This window comes from Dermacentor variabilis, chromosome 9 (assembly GCF_050947875.1).
Source record: "Dermacentor variabilis isolate Ectoservices chromosome 9, ASM5094787v1, whole genome shotgun sequence".
NCBI lineage: Eukaryota > Metazoa > Arthropoda > Arachnida > Ixodida > Ixodidae > Dermacentor > Dermacentor variabilis.
This window is the reverse complement of record NC_134576.1, coordinates 137912085-137927315: the sequence shown is the minus strand read 5'-3', so window position 1 is coordinate 137927315 and position 15231 is coordinate 137912085. Positions and strand designations below refer to the sequence as shown.

Sequence of the window (15231 nt, the reverse complement as noted above, 5' to 3'; positions counted from 1 at the left end):
AATCTGCGTATGTAGGTATTGGGAAGATTACGGAATACCTGAACACAGGAGACGAGGACGGCAGCAGCAGCGCAGTTAGAGACGTTTCGTGATGGTTCGTTCAGCTATACGTGCCCGAAACATTTTTGTTAGGGAACAATTTGTTAAAGGAAAGACAAAGAGCTCGGCCTCAGCCAATATTCTCAGGCCTTCTGCTCTTCACAATTCTTCACAAATCTTCACAAAAAAGGCAGAAAACAGAGTGATGAAAGATGATGATGAGGACAGGACGAAGGGATGCTTATATGCAATAACTACGTAAGGGAATGGCACAGCCTCCGGATAAAAAGAAAAGTGCGGCCTGTCCCGCGCATTGAAAACGCTGTCATCCGCCGCGGCGCCACCAGTCGGGGACTGTTGTTTGGGATCGGCCATAGAGTTTCTCGCTATAACACCTAGAGGGAAATCTGGCGCCACCGTCTATGGGAATTTCCTAAGGGGCGCTGTGCAGTCAAGGGAATGACGGTATGTGCCTGCGAGGCTTGCGTTGGCTGGTATTGTAAGAGGCTTCGTCTAAAACGTGGATATGGCTACACAAATAACGCGTTCTTAAAGTAAAATCGTCATAAAATGTTTCCATTTACGCATATTGCAGCTTCCAGTGAAGTTTACTTACCTACAATGCACAACCAAGCGAAGAAGAGACGACTAACTGTTCCAAAGCGAGCACGAATTTTGTCGTCTGCCCTCCAACTTTAGCGGCCCGCTGATGCTTTTTACGTTTCATATAATTGTACATGCAACAAGTTCTCATAGTTAAACAAAACATGTTTTTGTGTAATAATAACGCTAAAACAGCTTTTTGCGTGCTGTTTTAGTAGAAAATTTATCGCTGTGACAGACGGAACGGCGCTTGCCTGACTCTCCGAGAACGATGCCAATCCGAAGTCACAATATACCGGCATTCCCGTGCATACCACAGCGAAGCAGCGCCACATTTCCCTCTAGGTAATATTTTGAGAAACTCTATGGGATCAGCGTAGAAAATGCGCCACAGACTCGCTTGGAACACCGTCGCCCATGGAAGCCGACGCGTCCCATCCCCGACAGTTAGCGCCGTTCGGCCCAGCCAAGCGGCCGAGAATGCAACTACGGCTGTGACGTTCGCTCCCACCGCAGACCGCATGCAATGGGAGCGCCCTGCAAAGGTGCGGCCTAAAGCGGATGCCCGCACCTTTCTGTTTATCCAGCGGCTGTGAAAGTGCTTCTTCCGCTCCATTCTGACACACTGACATAACCCGGACCTGTAATGAAATCTTTCTGCGCTCTCATGGGGCTCAGTGTAACCAGATAGCAGCAGCATGGCTGCCGCTCACATGTACGTCTTCGGTATTGTGTCATTATTCGTCAATGGCGATAGACTTTTGCGTGAAAGCTAAATCTGTGTAAAACATAAAGCGGACTTGGCCTGACGAGCATTGCAGGCGACGAAGAAACGAAGGCTATATTTTCCTACTACAATTACTAGAGTGAGTTCCAGCTCTGCGATCATTCAACGTCCATAAGAATGATGGTAGCACATGGATTTGTCTAAATTTGCTGCTTGTGGCTTCAGACGCCCTTGTGGCCAAATTTATTACGCTTTGTCTGCCTTTATGAGCCTAAATTTCCAAGCAGTCGTATTTTGTACAAACGCGGGAAGGTTGTATTACTCTGCGCAAATGCGTAATCATTGTAAATTGTGGCACTGACGGCGCAACATCTTCTTGGGTATGAAAAATTTACGAAGTCACAAAGCCGTCTGAAGCCAGAAAGACGACGCTTATAGGCAAACCCACATACTGTACCCATCATTTCCATGCTGGCTGAACCACCGCGCGTGCAGCTGCCATAAACACTAGCGCCAAATTTCAGACTAGTAATTTTTGTTGGAAACTGGTGGAAACAATAATTTGAAGCGGGACAGGTACGCTGTATATCTTCCGTTTTCTTCTTCTTTTCCTGGCCCAACTTTGAAATGGTGCTTTCCTTGCGATATAACCACAAATTACACAGTAATTCCTTCCTTGTTTGTCTTGTTTTGGTTTGCCAATCAAACAAAAACGTAAAGCACTCTGCATGGCTTCCGTGTTATGCAGAACTGGGTTGGGTGCCAAGGTACAACGTGATCCAAAAGGCACAAACTGCGAGATCTGCTATCGTCCAATGGGTACGAACAACACCAGCATGCCTGATACAGGCGAGAAATGCGAAAGGGGAGAAGAATGTGCTTGTCACAGAGAGCACGTAAGCACACTGGTTATTCTTAGAAGGTTCTTCAGGCGAAGCAACAGTCCTCACAAAGAGGAAAGTAAAAAGTAGCCTCCGCCTATATAAACCGTGTCCTGCGCGCAATACGTCGTGCACAACAGCAAATGTGTAGCAGCTCGAGCTGCCAACGGCAACGGACACAAGTAGACTTTCGATCAGACAATGAGAACGGAACCAAAGATTCTACGTTTGCGCAAACTGTCATTGCCACCGAACGTGCCTATAGTGCCTGCGCCCACCAGAAATTTATTTATGCTGTACATAAGAAGTCGGTACCCGTTTTTTCTGGTAGTTCTATAGATTTTCTATACACAGACCGAGTCCTAACCGCCTTATATTTCTTGTCAATTGATATTTTCAGACCTTCTGCACACGAAGCGATTGGAATACCCTCCCGCCGCATGTAGGTTACAACAGCCCAATGGAAATAAACCTTTAACGATTTCGGACTATACGCGTTTTATAAATATGGGCTACATATGAAAACGGCGAACCTATAAGGCGGCAAAGCGCTCTGCAAGAAATCCGTATATGCAGCTTCTAGGCTTTCCAAGGTCATTTTCACAAGAGCGAGCAGAAAGTGAGGCACCTTCAATCCTGAAAGACGACGATCCACCTAGGAACAGGATCCCTTCCACACTCTTGTTAATCTCGAGCCACATTAAGGTGCGCATTTTCGTTTCGAACTGTAACATATTGTGAAAAGTTTGTGAAATGTCATCGCGCAATGTTTTTTTTAGGCCATTCTTATATACTTTTTACCTAGAACCTAGGTGTTGCATCGGTCTAAGTAATGATATCAACTTTAGAGAAATATAGATCGCTAGACTGTTTGTGAAAGACAGCACTGAGCTTTATGTAAGCATAAGCACTGGCCAGCGGTGATGACGAAGCCACATGATAGCCTAGGTCAGTTTATTCTCGCAATACAACTTCATAGTGTCCTTCGTGTATATCCCTGAAAATATGCTAAAATTGTATGAATTCCAAATTGCATGCGCCCCCCCCCCCCTTTAACACAACTGAGATGGACCGTCTTTGCTACAGCTTACCGCGGCACAAATGTTTATAAATTAAAGCTGCGTTCATTGAAACTGCGAGATATGCTGTAGATTCTACAGCTGCCGTCAGCAGTTCCGATCAGGAACTTCGGGCGTATAGACAACCATGGCGCCAATGAGAGGAAGAAAAATACGCCTCCATGAATCAACGAATGAGCGATGGCATCTGTAACAATACTTCTTGAAAGACTGTATGGTGCCAAAGTGCGAGGTGAATTGCAAATATTAGCTGAGCTATTTGGTCTGTCAAGACGGCAAGACGTAGGCATGTACATAAAAAGCAATGCGTACATTCGCTATGCGCAGCAATCGAGACAAGCGAAGTGGTGGAGGCACCTTTGATAATTTGTTCTGAACATAGACACGGTTTGACACGGACTACGGTCTTGACAGTCAAAGAAGTTGGACATTTGTCGATAATTCGATTCGCAAGTACCCCTCCACCTCAATCTTTTACCTGTACTGCTACCGACGGTAAGCTTCATTTCTTCTTTCACTTCACTCTGTCAGACAGCCACTTAATTAATAGCATTGAAACTAGTTTTGCATTCTTTCGTCGCGTCTACCCAAGATGTGCTGGTATCGTCTTGCAACCAGAAACAACCATCATTGCTTTCTTGTCGAAGTATTCACCGTGTCTTCTAACTACCTGGCTAAAAGAAACTCGTCACAACGAATTTGTAAGATGGTCCCGACGTGAAAGTTCAGCTGATCAGGCTTCAGACAGGCCAACATAATAAACTCACGGCTTTTTAGTCCTTTAGCAGTGGCACATCGGCAGCGCAAGTACGTAAACTAAACTATATAAGATGACATCAGCTGTATATTTGCATTGCTGTGCAATGCGCAGGATTCCAAGTTGCATTTGCTATCGGCATAGGCAGCAAATGCAAACAACGAAGTGCTTCTTTTATCGAAATTGTTTTTTTTTCTATTTTTACTCTTTATTATTATTGTTATTATTATTATTATTATTATTATTATTATTATTATTATTATTATTATTATTATTATTATTATTATTATTATTATTATTATTATTATTATTACTGCGCAGCCTAGCCGAAACGAGGACTCCTGATCGACTCTAGCACTTTCATTTCACAAGGAGGTCTCGTGACACACCTCAACCTCTCATCCATCCTCGCGCCCATTGCTATTCGCTAAAGGCAGCGCACAAAACAAGAAGAGAGACAGAGGCAGAAACCGCGCTCCGCCGCAGGCATTTCAATTGGTGTTGACAGTGAAACTCTCGTGCGCGCAGTCAAACGCCCCAGGCTCCAGACGGCTGTGGGATGTGCGCACCTTTTCGTGTCTGGTCAGGTTAAGCCCGGCGATGCTCCAAGGACGCGCGGTCCGAGTAACGCGCGTCTGAGAGAGGACCGAGACGCGAGAAGTGGTTCCCGTCACGAGGCCTATCCGAGGCGGGACGTGTGAAGAGGGAGGAGGGCACGCGGATATCGCGAAAGACGCCCGCGCCGCTGCCCGCTTTCGGCAGCAGTCACACACACACACTACACACACGCACGCTCGCGCGCGCATAGTACATCAGCTAGTGCAGTGAAGCGCCGGCACTTTTGAAGCGGTAAGCCGAGGAAGCGGCCAGCTACATGGCCCGGATCGGACTCTCTCTTCAGGTAACTGGGTCACCCCTGTTCCTTGTGCCGGGTGGGAGGGAAACGTCGAGTGGAAGAGCCGCTGACGCTTTCGCTTTCTGTGGGCAGCGCGCAGTCAGCCTCATCGGCTTCGTTCGCGTGCCCGGCTCGGCACTTTTTTGACCGGGGAGAGGAGGTACCACACTTTCCTGCGGGCCGTCGAACTCGAGAGCGCATGTGGCCCCTGCTGTGGCAAAACGTGAGAGCGAAAAGTTTGTTGTGCGGAAGAGACGGTCGCTGTCTGTGACAGTGCAAGCTCCATCCTTGAGAGCGCATCGGAGAGCTGCTGCTGCCGCTGTTGCCGGAGCTGATAACACTGGAATATGTGAGTGGTGGTACTAGCAAGGAAACCAGCTTTGTTTCGTCACGTTGGAGCAGCGGGATCCGTGGGAAGTGGACGTTAGAAAATCCAGGTGAGCATATCACGCTTTTCCCGATTAACCCTTTAAAAATATAGAGCCTTCGTAGCCACTCAAATGACGTTTGAATGAACATCATGCCGAATAAGAACATTTTCGCTTTCTTTATTTTTTCCCTGGAATTTGAAGCTTGAAGTTCGGAGCCATTTCACTCTGATGATTAATATATGCACAGGTTGCTGCTAAGCTGTGTTCTCCAGTGGATTTAGTAATTTATTGTTTCCAGTTATTGCGCGCTAACTCTGTAATGCTTATAACCTAAAAATTTTCTTTGACATTTTCATTTTAAGAAGTCAAATTCACGCTAACAAAATGTCAGCCTACAAACATCGAAGCGCACTTCCTGTAGGATCGAGCACCAAAGGTCCGCACGGACTTTTGTAAGCGTCAAATCGGACCTCTTTTGTTAAGCACTGGGCCAGGATTTAAACTGTAAAAAGAAGTTTTGAACACATACATGAGACTCACCACGTAAACCAGAAGTGTGCAAAAACGGATTTCGCAAGGTTTGCCTTGTCCGTGACCAGAATCATGTAAAGAAACTGCTGGTTACTTCAGGGGGCCGACGAACGTGCTTCCCTGTGTTTCTTCTCTTTTTTTTTTCGGGTTAAAAAGGCACGAATACGAGACACGTCTTGGAACGTTACGTAACTTGCTGCACAAGATGCGTTTGTCACAAGGCATAGTAACGCTTTGCATAGAAAACTAAATTGTACGGTTTAACGTCCCGCCGAAAGCGCAAAGTACGACGTCGTGGTGGAGGCTTCCGGACTAACTTTGACCACCGCTGGTTGTTGAACGTACAACCTAAGCACGGTACACGAGCATTTCTTTTTTTACGTTCTACCCCCATCGGAACGCCGCCGACGTGGCTGGTAGTCGTACCCGCGACCTCATTCTCAGCAGCAGAACGCCAGAGCCGTTGAAACACCGCGTAGGGTTCACATGGCATTCAGTTCCGTTATGAAGAAGGTTGTCACTGCAGCCGTTCGACCACTGTAAAAATCGTGGCCGGTACATTAATTATTTTGATCGATTTGGCATGCATTCATGGAGAAAAACTATTGCAGCTCCTTTACTGGTTATCTTTAGCTTACATTCTGTTGCTTACCTTCTCGACGCACTAAACACGTGGTTGCGGGCACTTGATTGTCGACAAGCTTCCCGTGTAAGGCCATAAGTCCAAGTTTCTAATAATTTTTTCACTTTGGTCAGTGCCTTGTTCTGTTTACGCATGATTCTTTCCGACCAGACTATATTTCGTCGGACTGCAGACTTCAATTCTCGCGGTGTTTCTGTAGAGCGCCCAAGTGTTTTTCATTTACGATGAATTCGTTTCATTCAGCGATTGCCAGTGCTTAAATAAATCACTACCCTTTTGAGCGTGCGCGTAGCCAACTGTAGACGACGTTGGTAAATAACACTCACCTTGCGCAAATATGTTTCATGTTATAAACAGTCATATTTGCTTGCACTATTTGGATGACGATATGTTAAAGGGGTTCATTACCCCCAGAAAAAACACTATACAGCTTGGGAACTGTCGTCATCAGAACGCACAGGCTCGTTTGAAGCAAGAAGGATGAAGTTTAGGCAAAGCCATGTGACTGCGCGTCTTTAACATGCTGGATGAACAACCATATATAGTGGTAGCGCGCAGAGACACCAGCGTCAACTTTGCCGCTAGCGTTCTCAGTATGAAAGCTTACGACGCTAAATTTGGAGTCTAAAATGAATGGTAATCGAACGTGATCTAGCGCCTTCATTGCTAATAGGAAGACATCTGCTGAGCTGTTAAGCCTCTGTTAAAACTGAGCCCTCGTAGCAACCGCTTATTTGACAGCCATGGCTGCACATTAAGTTAGAGAGCCTTACACTCCCTAACCACGGCCTAATTATGAGGCATGCCGTAACCGGGGACTCTGGGTTAATTTTTACCACTTAGGGTTCTTTACGTACACCTAAATCTCTATACACATGTGTTTTACATTTCAAGCACCGTCAAAATGCCGCCGGGACCGTACCGGCGACCACGAGCTCAGCAGAGCAACACTGTAGCCACTAATCTACCGCGTTGGGTGTGCTTGTAACTTAGAGAACAAGAACAAGCGTCCTCTGCATGACAGAGACCGCTATACATCTGCATATTATGCAGTTATCCGAATATTAGACTCACGTAAGAGTAGTTGGCACTGTCAAGTCATGGCAGGCAGCTTACACGGTTATCCTTGAGGAGAAAAGCGTGCAGCCATTGTTTTCTGCCATACTAAACACGAGACAACAACTTGGAGGTTAATCAAGAAGCTTGAGAAGACGGTGGATATAGCGCCAACGGTGATGGAACGAAAAAATGATAAGTGTAAAGTTAAGACACCGTGAGAGAGTGCTGTGGGTTTAGAGGGCAAGTCAGAGTTGCGGATATATATATATGCGAAGGTTGTGGGTTCGGTTCCCACCTGCGGCAAGTTGTTTTTTCATCCACTTTAATTTTCATTAATTTATCGTTTCTTTAGTTCATTTATAAAGCACAAGCAATTTCCCCTATGTTGTCCTTGGTGTCAGTGTTTGTTAGCTTCTTATGAACTGACTAATAAAAATCGGGCCCCTCTGCTAACCCCCGGAAATAGCAGGAGAGTAGGTCTGTGACGAAAAAAAAAAGAACTTCGAAGAATAGGGTGAAGTCAGCTGAAGCATTACGAGAGTATTTAGAGGTCTATGGGAGAGGCATTCGTCCTGCAGTAAACATAAAATAGGCAAATGATGATGATGATGGTGATGATGATGATTAATAGTGGCTTGTCGAGAAAGTTGGCATAACACTGCATGATGAAATGGAGTAAGAAGGCACATACAGGCGACAAAACATACGCAGGAATGTGTGCCTTTCTGGTCTCCTTTTGCATGGCATCTTCTGAACTGTTTGAATGACCCGAACATTGGGCCCTGCTGAAACCCTTCATTCACATTCTTTCTACATATAGAAAAGCGAACATGTTCTTGCTTGTTCTGGGCAGTGACCACAGGAAGGAGGAGGAGGAAGAAAAAACTTTAATCTGGTCCTGTACAAGGTGTTGCCACCTGCCTGGCTAGTCCCATGTTGGGACCGGGAGGTGAAGCCTGCTAGCCCTATCACGGGCCTACTGGACAGGAAGGACTTGAGGGATATGATCTGGAGATCTTATCATTCCTAAAAACCGATTCCGGAAAAAAAAAACAATGATAGCTCTTAATGCAAGTTCCATTGTTTGCTAACGGAAGGCAATTTCTTATCTCAATTTATAGCAAATAATATATCGATTATACTGTGTTATGCGGGGAAATGGCAGAGATTTTGGCGAGCCTTACTGATAAGCGTGACATCGTCACAGCTGTTCTCGCTAAGAGCAGTGGTAAAGCTCCTAATGTTCCTCAACGTCCTTTGCATTCACTATAAGTAGCGAATTTCAGCACCGGCTATGTACTAGCTAACGCTTTCAGCATCTATCTGAAGAACATTACGGCCGCGTACACTAACACCTCAATGAAACAACGACACCTGAATTACCTGAACTACAAAAGCACCTCTCATGCGTTCTTTTGCCCAGAAACAGTTCAGCCCGTCGTGTCGTCCGTATACCGTACTCAGCCTCGGCCAAAACTGCTGAATCGATATAGCGCTCAAATACGAAGAGGAGAAATTCATGGCTTGCAAGGTCGTTTTGAGTGACTTACGCACCGCGCTCAGTCGCCTCAACCAGACAGTGACAGTTCTAGAAAGTGCGTCGCGTTGCCTACACTGCTTCCGCAATCGCATCTCGCTGTGCACTCTTATTCAGTCACTGGACGTCATCGCACTTGGATATTACTGGTAATGACGAGGCTGACCAACTGGCTTCTCTGGCGAATAAGTGCGGGCTTTTGTCCAGAAGTTTCCCGTCTCCTTTATGATGCTGACCCGCCGCCATCATATCGGACAGCACCTCGATCAGCGAGTTTTGGCCACGAGAACATTTCCTCCACCTGTTCGTCGCCGTGGTTGACCTCGTTTCCTTATGACAGCTTCTTAAGCTTCTTAAGCTCCGTGTAAGGTGCGTCATGATGGCCCAACGGATGCATCTATAATAAGGGCAGGCACTCAGTGCATCCTGTGCTTCCTTCGGTGCCACAGAAAGATTATCCGCTTAATTAATCTTGGACCACCCCTTCTACAGTGCGCAAAGCGCTGCGCTTTACAGATGCTATGTTACTCACTCGGCTTACCGTGTACCGTATACTGTACATCTTATTTCCCACTGGTTCTGTGTATAGACGTGATCAACGTCAAATTCTATTATTTTTAAACCTGACGTATTTCAACTCCCCACTGTAGAGTAAACATTTTGTTTACTGGTGTGTTCTTATTATGCAATAATTTGAGGACCATCTGCGGGACCAGTGTCGTGCTTTGAGTGTGTGACGCAGATTCATTACTCGTTCTTCGTGTTGCACATTCTTTTTAATATCTTCTCCAATTATTTTTATTCTCTCTCATGCCCTTTGCCCTTCTACTTTTGCCCTTCTACTCGTTTCTTAAATTTCTTGATATCTCTACTATTCCTCACTCACTACCTTTCTTCAATAAATCTTTTCCCCTTTTAAGCCAGAAGCCTTAAGTGGCTCGTTACAATGGCTCCTACCTGAAAAAAGCGGCGTCTCGTCCAGTGATGCAAAAAAATATTATCATCAGGAATGGCTCTTACCTGCGTAAGCCAGCAAAGATATGCAATGGCTGAATATGACTGAAGAAACGAAAGAAAGAAAGAACGAATCAAAGAAGGAACGGAAGATAGAAAAAACGAACAAAAGAACAACGAAAGAAACAACTAAGAAAGGAAGAGAGAAAGAAAGATGCAAAGAAAGAGAGAACAAACGAAAGAATAAAAGAACCTTTAGGTAGTGCATTAGGTGATCTCATGTGTCGTTGAAGAGGTCGACCTACAGCGCCACACGTTTGCTTCACACCGCGGCTCGTTATGTCTGGCAAGAAGACTGACCCCTCTGATCGTTTAACTTAATGCATTACCACGTGTGCAGCAGGCTTTCGCCTCCACGTATTACAGGTGTTACAGGAGGGTAACATGCTGCCGAACTTTCTTCTTACTAGAGCAGGCAGGCGTTGTGCCTCTCCTGGTGGCTGTTACCAGCTACTAATGTTCTTTCTACTTTCTGTGATCGCTTTTATATATGCAAATGTAATAATAGGGATTATGATGATCTTTTAATGAAGACATTGCCGGGTTCATTGGGAATTTCAATGTGTTGCTCTATGCCAGTGCTGGTAAGAGATGTTCCTTATTGTGCCACAAGGTCCTTAACTTGTCACTAACTAGCATACTTCAGTGGATATTCTTGTTCATGTTGTTAAAGACCGCATAATGTATGATAGCAGACGATACGCATGATTATTAACGTCAACAAACATGCCAAATGGCCAGCAGTGGCTTAAGCATTCTTCATTATGTTACTCTTTCTTTTTTTTTAGTGATGTCTGCCCTGTGTCTCCACACAAATATATAAATGCGGAAGCCTTAACGAACGTCGTTCACAATTCGTGACTGAAGGAGCCATGTCTAGAGCCCGCGATCCGAGCATATACGCTTCCTCGCAATGAAACTGCACCTCTCTGTGAGATAATACGTCTACAGCTGCAGAGCTCGCGGCTCTCCGCGGTGCGTTTCATGTGATCAACACAGGCAGTCCTCGAAAATGGGCAGTCTTCTGCGATTAAAGGCCGGCCTTACAATGTATACAATCATTTGTCCCACATGAAGCTCGCGATCAACTGACGTGCGAAATCGTGGAACTCATCCACCACTTGAAACAAAAAGGCCGTGATTTACCAATACCAGGCCATTGCGGTATCATAGGAAATGATGACGCTGATAAGGCAGCTCGGACGTCAAACCAAGAAGACTGCTGCGTCCCCATTCCTCTCGTCCCAACACCACACATACAAGGTGCACCAGACTGCACAGACTCAACCCTTCGCTGCAACTCAGGCTTCCCGCCGGACTGCATCGACGCAAAGCGTCTCTTCTGTGTCGGTTGCGGTTGGCAGTTGACTTCACGGAAGATTATTCAGCACTCATTGGAATGGCTGACAGCCCTGCATGTGATGTCTGCGGCTGCGAGAAGAACATTGGCCATCTATTGTGCCACTGTCCTCAGTTTGAAGCACAAGGACAGTCTATGATCAACGCATTCAGAAAATTCGATGATCGTCTTCTGAGTGAACAGACAATACTAGAAAACCGTCCCCACCGATCATCGGCTCAGAAGGCACTAAAGGCAAAATGTCTGACTTGTGCGAGCGCCTTTGACTCTGTAGCACTGTTCATGCACGTCTCTCTACCCCCATCTCTCTCTCTCTCTCTCCCTTCTTTCTATTCCCCTTCTCCCTTCCCCCAGCGCAAGGTAGCCAACCGGACTCTTGACTGGCTAACATCCCTGCCTTCCTTCTATGTCGATATATATATATATATATATATATATATATATATATATATATATATATATATATATATATATATATCTGAGAGAGAGCGAGAGATGAAATAGGCATCCACACGTGGCGGCACATTATTTTTGGAACGGGAATACGCGCGTCTATTTTACGCCGCGCGGAGCCCACGTGCGGCCTCCATCGGGTTCAAATTGGGTTGCACGTGGCAGTGCCTCGAAGCGGGTACTATACATGTATACTGTAACACGTTTCTGGCGCTGTACCGGAGCAACGTAATATGTACGCGCCGCTGAAAGCGTGCGCGAAACATGTTCCCCGTAGACGCTGCTTGACGCATTTACTTACTTAAGGAACCCGCTCGCGTAGTGAACCCATCCCCCAACTTTTGTCCTTGAGAAGCTAAATTCTTTTTTTTTTCTTTTTACGTCAAGCAAGAATAGACGCACGCATGACTTTAGGGCCGGTTTTCAGCATCTGTTTATCTCGGAGTGGTTCGCTGGCGTTGTCGGCGGTCACAAAATCGTCGGATCGCGCTGTGATATATATGGCAAGCAACCTCTTGAAGCGAGGAGGAGGAGGAGGAAAAACTTTATTTGCTCTAATTGATTAGAAATTAGCGGTGGCAGATGTGGTCGGCCGTCTTCACGGTCTTATTCCCCATCTGCGCAGGGTCGACCCCCCTATTCCAGGGCACCACTGAGGGTGGCTACTCGGTGAGCGTGCCTTACTAGTCCATGCTGGACTTTCGGGTCGCTGCTGGAGAGCACCCTCTCCCACTGCTCCGCACTCGGGTCTTTTATTTGAAGGAATTGTTGGTTCTGAACGCATTCCCATGTAATGTGGTATAAGCTGGGCTTGGCGCCGCGCCAGGGGCAAATGTCTCTATACTGGGTTGGAAACATCTTGCTTAGTGTGTTTAGATTTGGGTATGTTCCTGTTTGCAGCCTCCTCCAAGAGGTTGCTTCATGCTGATTTAGGCTGTTGTGAAGGATGCTGAACATTGGTGACGCGAGCTTTCGCGGCACGTCAACCGCACACTTTTGTTGAGGTCATGCAGCCGTTCACCATTTCACCACTACGTTTTCGTGTTGCTCGGCTGGTGCGCCACGACTTTTAGAATTTCAACTCCTACGAGAATAAAAAAATGTTAAACATTAAGCCGCACGTCGTGAAACCACCCCCCATATTGACGTCAAAATTTATGGGCAGACAAAAAATGTGGCTTTATTATGCGAGCAAATACGGTAAACTGCTCCAAGAAAATTGCATTGCCAGTTCAGCAAGGGTTATCCCATTACATGTTTTCACAACTTTTGCAGCGTCGAACACTCGTCGGACAGGCTAAAAGACGATGACTGCGTGCTATACAGGACAATCAGTGAAATCAGTTCAAGAATGCGACAAGTACAAAGCTGAAGACATCATAATCATAGATGGGTGCATGATTTGATAATGACAGTCGTAATCAGCAAGTAGCTAGGCGGAAAATCGGGTTCATAGAGAAGTTTATTAACACAGCCCAATTTTAGAGGACACGTTCTGAAAGAAGCAAAAGTACACGTGCACATACAGACACACACATACATACACACACACAGTACACGGGACTTCAGTGCACATCTCTTTTCGTGTCTTTCAACAAGGCGTGTAACACATGGGATATATATTTTAACAGTCTTTTTTATGCAAATGACTGTCCCACGTTTTATAGCGAACTGCTAGAAAGCTCAAAGATTTTACTTCACCAGTGATCATATTTTATTGATTTAACAATTTAACTCTTCGGAGAAGCCGACAACATACCGTGCTTCTTACCAACGTTTCCAATACATAACGAATAAATTAATACAACGGTCCAAACATGCACAACAGCATTTCCCGAATGTGCAATGTATAGGAAACCTGGCGTGGCTAATCAAGCAAGTGGTGCGCCGCGGAGTGGTGCTTCGCGCGGGCGCTGAAGCCCTGCCTTAGAAAGCCCTTCGCGGTGACTCAGCGCAGTATGCGTACAGGAAACCAAGCGGTTAAAAGACAACGTGTGGCGCTCAATCCTTAAGCATTCTCTCTAATAATGCCCGAGCAAGGGAATGCTGCGCACGCGAATGTACACTTCACACAAACAACGGTGGTTATCCAGTAGGCGTTATGTATACCGGTGCAGACCTTCAACGATCATCTCTTGATAGAAGGCGCACACTGGCAAGCTGTGCACGGGCCAATCTCGAAGCCGCTGTCATGTGAAGCTTCACCGACAGGGACACGCGGACGTGCTCCTGTGAATCTCAGACAACGTGAAACTATTATTAGAGATCTCTTCGTGGCCGATTTGCTCAGCTTGCAACGTCTGTTCTTATCTTCCTATAACTTTTCTCTTTCTTGATGTTACTGCTATGTAGAAAGTAGTGTAGCGAGGCGACTATCGCCTCCAGAGCCACTGAAGAAGGTAGCTCACGTGCAGGTGGAGCGAGAATAGAACACTCTCTCTCGTGCCGCCGATTTTCTAGACAAATAAAACTCTTACAAAACTCACTTCTAAAACTTGGGCTATCGCTAACCTCGCCAACCATTCTTTCTTTTGGGGCGACTTGACTGAGATCCAGCCAGAGGGATGTTTTTCTGGCGGTTTATAACTTTATTAGAGAGACAAAAAGAGTACCTTGCTGAATTTCTAAAATTATCAATTATGTCTATTATTTCATTTCTGTCTGCTAAATTATTTTGTCTCAAATTCCCAACAATATATACGTATTTATAAGCTTCTAAATCACATTACTTTACTCCCATTGCTCTACTATTAAAATTCAGTTTTGTTTTAATTCTAAATATACTGGAAACCGCCTGCTTATTGGCCAGTCCCCCATAGTGGGTATGCCTCAGTGCTTGGAAGACAAGACGAGACAAAAACACGCTAGCATTCGAGATCTCCTCAACTGTTCTGAATTTGCATCGGATCCGGTGAGCCAGTTCATCCAGCACACTTGACATGCTCGAAAGGCTTAGTTCCCTGGGTGGAGGCGAGCCTGGACCCCTCAGAAATATTAGACTTGTTTTCAGTTGCCGGTTCTGGTTCTGTATACCGGCGTAGCCAAATTATTGAGAAGTCATCTATACGGAATCGGTGATTGTTATGTTTGCAGGAACAGTTCGTCCAACTGAGATCAAGACATGACCCCTGATATACAGAGTAGAGCCACTTTCTTCACAACCACTACAGTGCTTTAAATGTTGGTGTTACGGGCATAACATAAAAAACCACAGCTCTCTTGCTCGATGTCGACTATGCGGAGAGAATCACGACAGCACAGATTGTAAGTCTCAGGAAGAAA

General features: G+C 45.7%; 1 protein-coding gene across 2 annotated transcripts in view; it reads left to right on the top strand.

Moving 5' to 3' along the window:
- Positions 1–4860: 4860 nt before the first annotated feature.
- LOC142557668 (phytanoyl-CoA dioxygenase, peroxisomal-like) overlaps positions 4861–15231 on the top strand; it is a 54965-nt gene continuing 44594 nt past the window's right edge. For both annotated transcript variants that reach the window (XM_075669681.1, XM_075669679.1), the window contains exon 1: positions 4861–5418. The gene's annotated coding sequence lies outside the window, so the exon portion shown is untranslated. The remainder of the gene's footprint in view (positions 5419–15231) is intronic.